This window comes from Lagopus leucura, unplaced genomic scaffold (genome assembly GCF_019238085.1).
Source record: "Lagopus leucura isolate 7727_CA_CO unplaced genomic scaffold, USGS_WTPT01 Super-Scaffold_100033, whole genome shotgun sequence".
NCBI classification, from domain to species: domain Eukaryota; kingdom Metazoa; phylum Chordata; class Aves; order Galliformes; family Phasianidae; genus Lagopus; species Lagopus leucura.
In genome coordinates this window covers 4,306,411-4,319,143 of record NW_024962282.1, presented here as the reverse complement: position 1 = coordinate 4,319,143, position 12,733 = coordinate 4,306,411, and the positions used below count along the sequence as shown (strand labels likewise).

Genomic DNA, 12,733 nt, shown 5'->3' with positions numbered 1-12,733 from the left:
CAAACTGCGGAACAAATGGCTTGAAGGATTTTACTGTGTGTGGAGGATCTGAAGGCTTTAAGAGACAGATGAAAACTAAGTTGTCATGTTGCTATGGAAAGAGAAAAGGCAGAAAGTTTTCAAGACAGATAAAATATTTGTTTGTTTGCTTTTAGATTTCTAGTTTTCTCTATTTTTACAGTGCTGCAGTCATTACATTCTTCAGATAAAACTAGGGAAAATGAGTCTGTCACAATGTGGCATGACAGACCTGTGACATCTGTGTTTGAACATTATTCTCCAGCAATGAGCAGCAGTTCATTAAAGAAGCCGTGTTCATGTTGTGTACCAATCACTCCCTGAGCCTCCCTTCTTGTTCATACGGAGACTGTAAGCAATGATGATGATGAACCATGCTAGTCCATTTATTAGCATAACAGGAATTATTAACTGTCATAAATGTATTATTATGTCACCATCAGATACCAGTTATAAAAGTAGTTGATGTCTGCATGATGACTTATAATGGATTTGGAAAGGAACTAAATTGGTTATTTATTGACCATACAGAACAACGTTATTTATTGATTTGGCTCAGTAAGTTTGATTCTTTTCAAGCTGAAATGAGATCCTAAGTTTTTAATGGTTTAGCTAGTGTGCAAGTTGATTCAGGAAAATGACACTTTTCTGAAAAACTGCTAAACTTGCAATAAATTTATTCTAGGCTACATTTCTCTTTCAGGTTCACTGACTAATTACTTTTAATCATGTTCTTGAGACAAAAGCATGAGAAACTAGAGAAGCTGATGCCAGCTACACTGAAACACTGCTTCCAAGTAGCATGTGGCCTGTGAGTCAGCAATAAACAAGGCCATCAGGCATATGCAGACTGCAAAGCTAGGGCACGTGTTCCTTTTGTCTGGTAGCTCCACTTGGTAGAACACTTGCTGTCTCAGGTTGCAACAATAATTTGAAAGGCTGAAGATGTAAACAAGTTTAATTTCACGGGATGTAGTCTTCTCATTGAAGTTGATCATATTTATCTTCACTGTACAAAAATGAATTTCTCTTGGTGGAGAATGTGGGCAAAAGCTGCTTTTTAGCTTTTAAGACAGATCTCTCTCTCTGCTTTCTGAGAACTTCATTAGAAACTTATCAGTTGCTGTACTGCAAAACTTGACCTTGAAAGTCCAGGCGGACTGCCTATGCTCTGGGATATCTGCAAACTTTGAGCACGGCCATCTTGCTTCTGTAAAGAGGGAAAAAAAAGATAATGATTCTGCTTTCCCTTTTGGAGCTGTTTTCAGAAGGAACTGCTAATTTTACAGAACTTGTGGGTTTTTTTTAAACAGGCTCCCAGTCTCTCCTTTGAATCATTTATGCATTTTTTTGAATACTCATCTGATCATGTTGTTAATCTCCCTGAATGTACTGTTCATCAATTTACTTATTTCACTCAGTATCTGGATTTATGGTATTTTGTGGAAGTCTTCCCCAAAACCAGATAATACTGAGTGACAGGGAGTGGAGAGGCTTGGGAGAGACTTTAGAGAGATGGACATCCTCAGTGTACTGGAACTTTACTCCTAAACTCCTGCAAGATCCTGAGAACCTAAATGCATATTGGGCCTTTCTGAAATTGAGAGTTTCCAAGCTCAAAAAGGGTGTTTCTAAACCAAAAGGAAGAGTTTCTGGGAGAGGTACAAAATGAGCGAGAGTGTCTTCTAATCAAAAAGGGAATTTCCAGGAGAGAGTTAGAGCTGAGAGAGAGAATCTCCAGGTCCAGGAAGAGAGTCTCCTAGTCAAGAAACAGTCTCCAAATTGAAAGAGAGAGTCTCCAAGCTGAGAGGGAGAGCCTCTGGCTTGAGAAAGAGAGTCTCTTAGTCAGGAAAGAGAATCTCAAAACCTGGCAAGAGTGTCTCCAAGCTGAGAAAGAAGGTCCCCAAGCCAAAGGGAAAGATCTCCGAGCTGAGAGAGGGAATCTTGAGGATGCCTTCCAGTCTGAGTGGGACTCCCTTCCATCTCAATGAGGTAGACTCCAAGCTGAGCTGAAGAATGAGAACATTGTAACTGACCAACAGCTCAACCTCAGGAGGCACCAGAATTGCTGGCTGTTGCCCCTGTAAGAGGACAAAAGGAGAAGCAGATCTCAACTCACTTAGAACAGAAGAAAGAGGAGGAGAAAGTAGAGGAAGCAGACACTGTAACAGGAGAGAGGTGCAGAGGAGTGGTTCCAAGACACAGTAGAAGCACCCCTGAGTACAGGGGAGGGGCCCTTGAGAAGTTCGCGGTCACCAATGCCTAGGAAGGTAACAGCAAGTTCTGAAAGATCTGGAGGTGAGCAAGAGTGGTTACCAATACTGATTGATCTCTGAGAATGAATGAAATTTGAAGTCTGAGAAAAGACTTTTCATGCCACCCAAATGAACCTATTGTCACCTGGGTACTTTGATGTTGGGACAATGAGACTGACAGTGTATCACTAGATAGTAGAGGAGTTTGTCAACTGGGTAGCATTGCTATGGAGTCTGCCATTGACAGACATATTAGTACATGCCAGAATGTACTCTCTCTGGAAGTGGATGCTGTTAGCAGGAAAAGGAAAATACCCTTCAAAGACAATCTGATGCCTGAGAAAAAGAAATAGACTGATATGGAAAAAGGCATCCATTATTTGAGAGCATGTGCTGTGGTGGAAATGTTACATGACCGTGCATTCATTCTTGTATATTCAAACCAAGAACATGGTCCTGAGAGAGTCAGGTGTACACTGAATATGTGGTGTAAATTCACAAGAACTGCACCAGGAAAGTATGCCAGTACATCAGCAGCAATGTGTGGCAGAGGGGAAAGAATAATTAAATGCTTTTAAATGTACTGATTAATAGACTTCAGAACTTTGAGTTACATTTAACCTGTCTACGAGCCTGTGTTTTAGCTGTTGCAAAGGTAGCTGAAAAACTGGATGGAGTGGAGATCAATCAAGAAAATATGATAGACAAATTGTCTACTGTGCTTTATTCTGATGGAACTGATGAACCCATGGTGGTATCAGATGCATCTGATGGGGAGCAGGATTTCCAGAACAGCCTGCTGGAGGGGCTGATCAAATTAATTTCCTCCCAGCCTGCGTCATCCAACGTCTCAGCTATTAAAAGACAAAGGTCCTCCTGCTTGAGCAATTGACAGCAGTAAGACTACGTTGTGTATTGCCTTGTGCCTTGCGTATTACGTACATGACCATGGAGAAGATATGAAGAAGCAGCATCAAAAACCTACTTCTGCACTTCAAGCACAGGCAAAAGAATTACAAGACAGATCAACCACCAGGGTGAACTTCTCCCAAGAGGTGATTGCTCCAGTTGCAGTGGGAAGCGGCAGAAGTCATAAGGATGACAGAGGTAACAAATAGAGGGGCCCTGCCCCCAGCCTGGAGGAGGGGGGGGAAGGGATAATAGAGTATATTGGACTGTGTGGATTAGATGGCCTGGCATGTCAGAACCACATAAATATAATGCCCTGATAGACACTTGTACACAGTGCACTCTTAATGCCCTCGAGTCACCAATGGACAAAATCAATTTATATTTCTGGGTTGACTGGGGATTCCTAAGAGTTAACTATGTTGGAGGCCAAAATAAGCCTCACTGGTAAAGACTGGCAAAAACATCCTATTGTGACTGGCCCGGGGGCTCCATGTATACTTGGTATTGATTACCTCAGAAGGGGGTATTTTAAGGATCCCAAGAGGTATCGATGGGCCTATGGGCTGCTATAGACACAGGAGGTATTAAGCAGATTAAGCAGCTGTCTGTTTTTTGCCTGGCCTATCAGAAGATCCATCTGTTGTGGGGTTGCTACAAGTGAAAGAGCTACAGGTACTGATTGCTACAAAAACGGTGCACAGACAGCAGTACCACACCAACAGTGATTCCTTGCTTCCCATTCACAAGTTGATTTGTCAACGAGAGAGCCAGGGAGTGATCAGCAAAACTCACCTTTTAACAGCCCCATATGGCCAGTGCGTAAAGCCAGTGGAGAATGGAGGCTGACGGTGGACTACTGTGGCCTGAATGAAGTCACACCCCTGCTGAGTGCTGCTGTACCAGACGTGCTAGAACTCTGGTATGAATTGGAGTAAAAAGCAGCCAAGTGGTATGCACCACTGACATTGCTAATGCCTTCATTTCTATTCCTTTGAATGCAGAATGGAGTTTGCTTTTACCTGGAGTGGTGTTCAGTATACCTGGAATTGTTTGCCCCAGGGGTGGAAAAACAGCCCAACCATTTGCCATGGGTTGATTCAGACTGCACTGAAACTGGGTGTTATTCCTGAGCACTTAAAGTGCACTGATGAATTATTGTGTGAAGAGATACAGCAAGGGAAGTTTTTAAGGAAGGAGAGCAATTAATCCAGATCCTTCTGCATGCTGGTTTTGCTATTAAGTGAAGCAAAGTTAAAGGACCTGCACAGGAAATTCAGTTTCTAGGCATAAAGTGGCAAGATGGACATTGTCACATCCCAACGGATGTAGTCAACAAAATCCCTGCCATGTCTCCACCCACTACTAAGAAAGAGACACAGGCGTAGTGGGCTTTTGGAGAATACATGTTCCAAACTATAGCCTTGTTGTAAGCCACCTTTATCAGGTGATGCAGAAGTATAATTTTGCATGGGGTCCTGAGCAGCAGTAGGGTTTTGAGCAAATCAAGCAGTAAATAGCCTGTGCTGTAGCCCTAGGACCAGTATGAATAGGATGGGATGTGAAGAATATCCTCTATACTGCTGCTGGAGAGGAAGGTCCCAGTTGGAGTTTGTAGCAAAGAGCCTCAGGAGAGACCCAAGATCAACCCCTGGGATTCTGGAGTCAAGCTTGCAGAGGGTCTGAGGAGTGCTACGCTCCAAGTGAAAAGGAGATTGTAGCTGTGTATTGCGGGGGTTTGAGATGCTTCCAAAGTGATCGGTATTGAAATGCAGCTCCTTCTAGCACTTGAACTGCCAGTGCTGAATTGTATTATAGTCTGTTATCTTGTTTTCCAATACCATACTTAGTAATTTAGTTTGTTTCTCCTCAGATCGTTGCCACTGTTTTTAACTATTTTGGGTCCCCTGTTTCCCTTTCCAGAGGTGCAGATTCACAGTCCCTCTGCCCCGCTAGTCACAGAACAGGGCCGAACCAGTCCAGTAAACCACTGATGGTTTCCTAGGAAAAAAGAAAAAAAGAAAAAAAAGGCTGAGGGCACACCCTTCTGATTTAATTCTAGCAGAGAAAGGAATGGCAAGGGAAATAGACAAGGTGTAAAATTTCGGTTGTTTGCTTCTTCGCTAACATTCAATGCGTATTAAACATTTAGCGTATTTAATCCAACAGACATCGAACATGCATATGCTCACATTTAGCATATTTAATCCAATAGACATTGAACATGCATATGCTCCTAGAGTTTCAGAAGTCAGAAGCATTTCCATGTCAATGACTCAAGCACTCACAGCCATCCTGTATGGCTTTTCAATACAGAAGACTGCTGACTTTGAAGACAGCCTTTGGCAAGCTCTTGCGTTTTGGAGACTTCTTGATTTTGTTTGGCAGTCGAATCAAGTTCTTCTGAGGCAGATCAATATTACTTGCCTTCTTTCTTTCTGAAGTCACAGCTCCTAAGAAAGGACTTGAAGGCCTACAGAGTCTTCACTGGTGGCTGAGATATTGTGGGATCTTAGTGAGCATTTGGTCTTTTCCTTGCTACAGTTGTCAGTATTTAGTGAAGGCTGAAATGCAGATCCGGTTTTCCAGACCTAGAAATAGTTGGAAATCTTTCAGCTAAGTGCTTATTTCAAATAAAGGCGGAACTTCTTAGGTGATAAAATGAATTGCAATCAGAAGAAGAAAAAAGCAACATTTTAATAGATATTTTGGTGTTGAAATCCCCCTTGCCCACATTTCAGTGAAAACCAACTATAATTTTTAATAAAAAACATATTTGCTTTTATGTTGAAGCAAATCTGAAACAACAACAGCAACAAAAATGCATCAAATCCAAGCAAATATGTCCAGGCACTGCACATTGTACTGGTCTAAAATGAAACCCTTTTTGTCCCAACTTCTGTCTTCAAGACATCCATTTCTGATAACTCTTAAAAATAAAATCTCAGATGCTTATGTAGTGGATGAAGTACTGAGATTTTACTGAGAAACCTATTTTACAAAAATGTAATTATTCACATAAATAGCAATTTATCCCTTGAAAATCTGTACTTAACTTACAGATGTATACAGCTTCAAGCCTGCATGTAGCTGGCAATTGTCTGCTGCAGGCTGCCAGATAACATCTATGCTTTTCCAATGTAGCTTGCTTTCTCTATTTTACAACACAGAGGAATCGACTAGCAATGTCTTGTTAAATTTGCAAAGATGGAAAGATTGAAGGAGAAAGTCTAGACAGAAATGGCATGATGTGCCAGGACAGAGCCTTGTAAAGGGGAAAAGGAATTTTATATGACAATGATGTATGTAGAAGGAGGAAGAAAAGTGCTTCAAGAACCTTCTGGGAAATGTAGCAGAATTAAATATGTTAACAGCACTTTACGTCTTGTTTAAACAGTTACAGATATTGGTAGCTTTCTGAATTCCAGTAAATATAGAAGCATGAAGTAATTATCCATCGGGATCTCCTGGCTGTGCAAAGAATTGCATTTTAGCTATATGGCTGAGTTATCCTTTCTTGTTCTAATGAGCTGTAACTCTGCTTTTATCTTCTTTGTGCTGGCTCCTTTCTGTTTAAAATTGAACAAGATGATACAAAAACGATGTGGGTGCTCCTTACAGAAAAAAGCAAGGGCACCTGATATTAATGTTTCAAGGCTCCGTCACTGAAATTGAAGAACTGCATCATGGAGCTGGAAATCATAGTGGTCAGGTTCTCAGTGGGCTGCTGACAGGATGGAAAATGTAACACAGGCTGTATTTCATAAGTACTTACGCTTTCAATTCTGCATCAGAGCTTGTTCCCGTTGTTTGTAGTTCATTGTTACTGGTTCGGCAACATTTTTCTCAATTTTCTCTACTCATTAAACTGGTGAATCAATCACTTGTGTGAGGGGAGGCAGTTTGGCACTTGCTTTGCATACACACTGCCACCCATGGCCATTTTTGTTTCAATCCTTGAAGGTATGGTAAAGGCAGGAAGCTTTCCCTGTAATTTAATTTTTAAAACACAAAAGCTGTTCGTAGTGCTCTGAGCAACTTTAATATTTCTGAAGAGCTTTCATCTGTTAATCTAATATAAAACTTGCCTTGTTTTTACACTGCTGCTTGACCTAATAGCTGCACTATAGTCTGAGATAAAACATTTTTAATGAAAAGTTTGTGCTAGGCTTTTTAAATTGCAGTTCTCCAAACTGGTGAAAGCTGTGCAGGCATTCTTGGTAGTTACCTAGAATACTTTTACCATAGCAGAAGGTTGCCTTACCATTGAACCTTGAGGATTCTTATGTGTATTCCTGGATTGTATGCTTACGTCTGGAGCAAAAGTATCAAAACAATACTTCTTAGTCCTGAGTCTTTACTGAGTCAAAACAATACTCAGAGCCCTGAGGTTTTGTCTCATGTGATGCTGAAATTGCTCTAGGATACAACCACTGATTTAAGCTGTTAACTTTTTTTTTTTTTTTTTTAACCAACAGCAGTGAGGTGGTTTGAATAAGGTTGATAGTGCTGACCATATTGCCCAAACTTCTGTGTCTTATGAGCTGCACAAGAACATTGTCAGGGTCTGAAGTCAAGAAGAGGGGTGATAGCGGGAAAGCAAGGCTCTTGTTGGAACTTGCTTTTTAACAGTAGACAGTGCAGAAAAGGAGAGGCCCCTTCACATTAATTAAGCTAAATAAACAGCCCCTGTTCACAACAGTAAATTTGCATAGTTAAGCAGAAATAATCATATATGTTGTGCTATCTCTTCTAGAGTAGTAATCTTTTCCTTAGACAGTATAGAGAACTTCAATGGTGTTAAATTTTATTTTTTGATCTACTGGTTTTGTCAACAACAGCTTACTGTTGCTTACTGCCTCTTAGATATAGGGATGTATTTGTCCGGGCTTTACTGAAGTTATTCGTTTGCATGGGTGACCTGAGGGGAGACCTGGCTGAGCATTTTGGAAAGGGAAGGCAAAACCAGTATGTAGAGAAGAAATATGTACACAGTTAGCAGGGTTTCACTTGTATAACTAAGTAAACCTTATGCTCAATCATTTATCGTAAGGTCAGGATTAATACTTTTGTGCCAACATCTAGGATTTAAAAAAAGGTAGTGAGAAATTCTGTGCAACATTTGCAGTGGCACTGTGAAAAGAACAAATGAGTACAAATTGCATAATTATTTTCATTTCTTATTGGTACTTTCCTTTCCTGTGTCGTCATTCACTTCTCTAATATTTACCTCTGCCATTGCCTCCACTGTTTTCTCAGACAAACATGCATCTTCAGGTAAGTGTAATTTTCAGCTGCTGCAGAAAGCAAGCAGGAATATCTCTTGGTCTCCTGGTAGACTGGGTTATGCCAGTATTGTAGCTTATGAAACACAGAACAGTGCTTGGAGCCCGTGAGCTCAGTGACTGCAATTTCCTTACCTAGCCAGCCATTGAAAAGATTGGGATGGAATCTACATGAAAGTAGAATCAAGAAAAAAATTAAGAGATTCAAAACGTATTCTGGATGTACACTGATGAATGATGCAAGATGGAAGAGAAAAAAAAACACACCTCAAAAAGGAAAGCTTAATTCTGAGTGCAATAAACTGGTGTTTCATACTGCCTGTACTTACAACTTTCACTTGATTTCCATATCCAATTCAGTCTTCTAGTCCTACTTAGGGAAAAACTCCCAGGGACGGAAGTGAGATTCTCATGCTTTTGAAAATCAGGAACATAGATAAAAGTTTGTCAAATTTTCAGTAGCTAGTTATGAGTAATTTGTATTCTGTGGTAATATTCTGAATTATTTTGAAATCGGAGTGTCTCATTTCAAACATGAAAATGTTTCTTTAGCAGAGCATTGTTTTTAAACCCTTTTCTATTCTTCAGTTGCCTGCTCTCTTACTGACTGTCCTATGCTGGCTCTCTTCACATCTTGCAGTGAATTATATACCTGTTCCTTTTCACTGAAGATCATACACAGGAAACCCTATTCTGCTAATTTTAAGAAGTCTACTGGGTGCTGATGTGCCTTTGCAACTGTATTACCAGTAGTACTGAAGTAAGGCATAAACAGAGAACAGCCTTTAGAATTGGTACATGCTGTGTGAAGACCTGTATGGGATGCATCTTTTGTCATCTATACTGCCATTAAAACAAAATCTTTCACTGATAGAAAGATATGGCTGGAGATGTTGTTTCCAGAGGTAGGAACTCAGAAACTGAGGTCTTTCTATTGAAAATAGATAGATAGAAATACTCTGAAAATTTTAGGTGGTGGAGACCCATCAGTTCTGTGTAACTGCACATTTGCTGAAAGTAGAGAATTTAGCCTTCACCACTCCATTCTTTTTTTTCTTTTCTTTGTACTGGCATTAGATTATGTGCTACATACTCTGCTCTGCAGAGCAACAGGTAATCGGAAAAATGTTGAGGAAGTGGGGTGTTTCACCGGCCTCGAGAACTGTCAGTGTGGCAGGAGAGACTTCTCAGCAAAGAAAGACTTGAGGAAGAAATATGTGAAAATGTCTAGTATATCAAATTATCAATGTTTCTGATGTCATGAACAGTTTCAGAACAAACAGCATGCAGACTTTGATGGATATGTGCGACTGCTAAACCTGGTTGGAAAGACTTAATTTTGAGAGAGTCAGTTGTTTATTTTCATTAGGGTGGATGTTGCAGGACTGAAAACTTCATTGAAACTTTCAACTCATGAATTTCCTCAAGACATTGGTTTCATTCTTTGAATCAATATGAATATATTCAATAAAATAATTCCTGTGGGAATATAGGGGATGACACTGAAGTCAAAGAACACATGCTGCCCATACAGGTGAACGGTAACATTCACCAAAATACTTCATTCCATTAAACACGTGGTGCAAGAGGTTAAGGGGCACAGATTATGACTTTAATTATATGGATCAGTAAGCTTTTTTTTTTTTTTTTTTTTTTTTTTGCTGCACAATGAGCATGCTAAAACTGATCAGTCCAAAACTGTAGGCTTTGGATTTACCATTGCTTAAAACTCCCAGCACCGCTGGGAGTTATTAGCCTGGAAAATGTCACTTTTCAAATACATTGTCAAATTGCATGCAATCAATCCCAATGACCTAATCTCTTAAACAATTGAGTTCTCTTCTTGCAAAACTTTATCTAATTATCCTTGGCTCATGAATGCAAGATGCAGACTTGCTTTCAAAGTTATAAATATCACAGTTCTTGTTGTCAGGAAACTTGTGATGTTATCCTGTAACTAGTAATGTGCTTGTCATACCAGACAGTGTAATTAGTGCTTTGTTTACCCTTTTCTCATTCAGATTCTTAGCTGATAGCATTGCCTTGCCCACAAGTGATACAGGTTTTATGGCATTTCTCTGCTTTTGCCATCTTTCAGAACTCTTTCTACAGCTCTGTATTCTTATGCCTGTTTTCACTGATCTGACTGCTATGGAAATCCTTTTTTTATGTTGCAACATAGTCCAAACCACAAATTGTGTAAAACTGGAATTTGAGTTTAATCATTCCTTTTGTTCTTCTATAGGTTTAATAGTGATTCCTCTGTCTGCTTAAAGTGCCTGGAATTTCAGAAGCAAAGGTCCAAATGAGAACACAGCTCTTCAGCAGGTAAAATATATCTGCTCTTGTCTTATCGAACCATTTATGGGATGCTCTCTTTTATACTACCTGGATTACACCTTCCACACATGTGCTGGAGTACATTTGCCTACAGGTGAGGGTGAAGAGCCATGAATTTGTTTTTTTTTATTGGTATCTATCTAAATTTTGCCCTGAATTTCTGCCCTACATCCATTCTTCTCTGAATCATTATTTGCATCAGTTTGGCATAGATGAGCCTTTATGGGACTAATTACAATCCCTTTTTCCTGTTGGAATATTTTCCTAGGCATGATGGAAATAGAGTTATATGGGAAGAGCTTCTGCTGCAGTGTTGGTGCTGTTACTGCTTGTAGATAAATAGGATACTTCAGTTGCCTGCTAATAATCTGGCAGCTGCCTGCTCAAATCTTCTGAAAGGTTATTAACATTGAGAAATTCTGGGCTGTGGTAGCAGTCAGGTCTGCTTTTAAGGTTCTTTGAAGATACTGATCAATTGTTGTTCATGAATGGAAAGTAATGTAATCTTCAGAAATTATTTAGTTTAGGTATTAGTATAAGAGATGCACGTGTTAGGAACTAGGAAACGTTTCAGTAGAAGAGGAACAGGAAAGAAGGTTTGAAACCTTGATTAGAAAGGAATAGGCTGCTGGCCCTAAAAACTTGAAAAATGCTAAAAACAGGCAGATGACATGTAGGGGAGCACCAAGGTCGGACAGCAGTGATCTTTGAAATAGACACAGCCAATGGTCAGAGCACTGCTGAAAAGGCTGGGAAGAAAACAGTGTAACAGCAATGAGTGGGAAAACAAGTCAGACTCTTGATGTCATTTGACAGTGTGTCCAATCTACTTGGCAACAGACCAAAGGCAAAACTTACAGTGCTTCTCCGCCGGTGGTTGCAGCCTGAGAAATGAGATGGGAGAACCGGAATGATGGCTTCATACAAGTCTGGCAGGCGGGCAGCTGAGATACATTGCAGAAAGAAGGCAGTCGGTGGATGTGATGTTCTCAGGCTATCAACTTTACATAAATTTGCAGGGTGAGATGCGCAGGAGGTGAAGTGCCATTGTTTATGGAGTCTGAAGTGAAAAGAACCACAATAAAGTCATTGCTGGAAAAAGAGAAAACAGCATGAAAACCCTGTAGGTGGAAGTATCACACTGATAATAAAAATGAAGTGTTAGGATTGTATTATTAACCTAACCCCAGTCAGGATACAGACAGTGGATCAGCAATGTTAAGTAAACTTAGAGACTTGCAAATTGAGGACAAGTAGTAATAGTGAGTGTTTCAGCTACCTACAGAATGATTGCCTTTTCTATGGCAGACAGTAAATTTCAGGAGGTAGTAAGTAACAGAAGTAACAGCTTCCCAGAGCAACTAATTTTCAGTTCCAGAAGAAAAGATGTTGTTGTGGCTTTGGTCCTGATTAGTGCACAGAGCCAGCTCAAGAAATGTTTGAGAGAGCTGATCTGTAATATCCATTAAAATACAATTAGGTTTAAGGTTGCAGTAGGAGAGTCTAAACAAAATAAATCCAAAACACAAGCATTCAACTTAAAGAAATGAATAAGAATACTAATGAGGCAAAAGGTCAAAGGGAAGAAAAAGCATTAAAGGAGGAGCTAAAAGCAAGAAGCCTAGAGGCAGCCTAGATACTTGTCAAAAAAACAGTATTAGAAGTCAAGACAAACTCCTTGCTGAAATTTGAGTGGGGGCAGGAAGGAAGAGTGAAAAAAAGTGATCTAATAAAAACCTTATGGCTCAATATATAATTGAGGTGATTGTCATGTAGAAAGGACTGGCATTTATAAATCTGTCCTTTGGAAGAGAAAAAAAAGTCCATAACTTACATCAGGAAAAAATGTAACCAGAAAATTAAGAAAGCTAAGAAAGAATTTGAGGAGTACCTTGAAAAGGATGCTCACATTCATGGTCTAGTTAT

At 39.9% G+C, this 12,733-nt stretch overlaps 1 long non-coding RNA gene across 1 annotated transcript in view; it reads left to right on the top strand.

Annotated features, from left to right (window-relative positions):
- LOC122185876 overlaps nucleotides 1-10,795 on the top strand; it is a 42,534-nt gene extending 31,739 nt beyond the window's left edge. Inside the window, exon 3 of the long non-coding RNA XR_006180983.1 lies at nucleotides 10,713-10,795. This is a non-coding gene — a long non-coding RNA (uncharacterized LOC122185876). The remainder of the gene's footprint in view (nucleotides 1-10,712) is intronic.
- Nucleotides 10,796-12,733: the final 1,938 nt, after the last annotated feature.